The sequence below is a fragment of the Poecilia formosa genome, unplaced genomic scaffold, assembly GCF_000485575.1.
Source record: "Poecilia formosa unplaced genomic scaffold, Poecilia_formosa-5.1.2 Scaffold56, whole genome shotgun sequence".
Taxonomy (NCBI): Eukaryota; Metazoa; Chordata; class Actinopteri; order Cyprinodontiformes; family Poeciliidae; genus Poecilia; species Poecilia formosa.
The window spans coordinates 2,214,514-2,217,148 of NW_006799995.1; positions in this window are offsets into that span (position 1 = coordinate 2,214,514).

Sequence of the window (2,635 nt, forward strand, 5' to 3'; positions counted from 1 at the left end):
ATATATTTTATTTTATGTACTTGAGTCTAACTCTAACACATTAACACAGAAAATGCTCAGGAGTAAAATATGGTGACATTTACTGTATGTGTTAAAATCAAACCATTAGAGACATTTTGTTAGAACATGCAAAGCTAAATAGTTGCTCTGACTATAGATGTGTTGTTTACAACAGTGGATCCTAACAACTGCATCAGCTGTAAGGAGACGGAGTGGTCTGAAGCAGGAAGTACGTCATGCAGTGAGCGGCTGGTGGAGTACGTTCCTTTCTCACATGGTGGCGCTGTGGTGATCAACCTCGGAGCTTTGATCTTCATGGGTCTCACTGCCGCCATATCTGCTCTTTTTATACACAATTACAAAACACCTGTGGTCAAATCTGCTGGTGGTCCAATGTGCTTCCTCATTTTAGCGTGCCTGAGCCTGTCTAGCGTTAGCGTGTTCTTTAACTTTGGTAAGCCCACGCCTGCTTCTTGTGTCTTGAAGTATTTCCCATTTTTGTTCTTCTTTACTATTTGTATTGCATGCTTCTTAGTACGTTCTTTTCAAATTGTTTTCGTGTTTAGAGTAGCTACTGATTACCCCACCTTCCTCAGCTGGTGGAAGAAATGCCATGGGCAGTGGTTGGTCATTATTGTCATATCAGTCGTTCAAGCAAGCTTACTCATTACTGGATATACCTCGGCCCCCCCGAAGCCTGGCAATATTACACTTCCAGAGACAAAAACAATCACACTTTGTTGTGATCAACATTTTCAAGCTGTGTCTTGTTTTCTGATTTTGTTTTCAATATTGTGCTGTCTTTCCTTCATTTTCTCCTATATGGGAAAAGAGCTGCCGAAGAATTACAACGAGGCCAAATCGATAACGTTCTGCCTCCTGTTGCTGATCATAATCTGGATCATATACGCCACAACGCACCTGCTTTACCACACACAGTACACCTCAACTCTTAATGCTCTGGCAATACTTTGCAGCCTCTACTCCTTTATCTTCTGGTATTTCTTGCCAAAGTGTTACATTATTGTTTTTGAACCACAGAAAAACACACGGCAGTATTTCTTAAGTCTTATTCAGAGTTACAGTGAGACATCTTCCTGATAAGTTTTAAGCTTTTCTGTGTTTTGAAACCTGTAAATATTTATTTGTAAATTTGCTTATAAGCAAGTAAAACAGTCCTGATATTTGGCAAAATACAAAGACATGAGCATATTTTGTCTATTAAAATAAGTAATTAATTCACTAAGATATACTTAAATATACAGTACATACTGATATGCTGCAGACACATTTTGATATGTTTTATTTGGTGCATGTATATATGTAGATTTATGTGAATGTGGTTTAATGTAGGGGTTATTGCAGGTGCATATTTATTCATATGTAGTGGCTGTATTACAAGAAGGCATTAAATAATGTAAAAAGTCGTATATTTGGGACAGTTCTGATTGAAAGTATTGAGGTGTGATTCTTATGTGTTACTTTGAGTTCCAATGTAAATATTGTGTATGTTGTTCATTCATTCATATAATTTTGTATTTTACATATGCAAATAGATAATTCATGAACCCCATGGTAAATAAAACATGAATGCCTGATTATGAGATTTTTTAATTGCTGTGTAGCTCTATTTTTGTGGAATAAAAATGTTTATACAAAATTATGTCTGGGTGGATAGATGGATCAATTTATTTCTCTAGTTCCAAATCTCAACAAATGTTATCTCAGTAATTTCCAAGAAAAAAAAAAGCTCCAATTTATGTCAATATATATAAAATCCAATTTCATCCAAATTTCCTTCCAATCAAGTTAATTCATTCCAGTCTGTTCCAATAACACACACTTCAGTTCAATAGCACACTACAGACAATGTTAGTTAATCATATTATGCTTACTGGTACAAAAAAGTCTTATATATCAAATGAAGGCCAAAGCAAGTTCCAATATTGCTGCAATGCCCTCTACCTGATGGAGCACAGGATGACAGTGGAGAGAAACCACTTCTTTTTAGCAGGAAGAAACTTTTCAACAGTATTTTTGTAACTGTGTGGGTTTAAAATGACCTAAATGAGATGGAGGGGGGGGAGGGGATACACAGGTCCACAATAGTTTTATATTGAAAAGAAAAATAGCACAAAATGCTAAATGGAAACAACATAGTTGTCAATAAATTTCTTTAGAGGAAAAACACAAATGAGTAATCCTTAGCCACAGGTACTTTGGCAGATACACATATTTAATGGCAGATATTGTTCCATCAGAGACTTTATTAAGGAATAAGACTCAGATATAGTGACCATCTAAGCACTAAAACAGCTCATATTCTATAATAAGGAAAATAAATAAATTGTCCTTCCCAATAAATCCAAAACTATTTTAAACAAAAGACTGATCTGAGATAATTCAACCTCATGCGACCCACTGGTTGCTTACATAACAATACCATGGCCCAAACTGATTATATTATTTTTGCATGCTGATTTGTAAATTCTCCTCGTGTCATTAGATGTGCATGTATGCCAGATCATTCATGTCCAGTTACTACAAATGATCAAAACATCTCCACCACCATCAGTGGCTCTTAGTAAAGGCAGAGGGAAAGTCAGTGAGTTCTCATTACGTTTGGCATAAACTA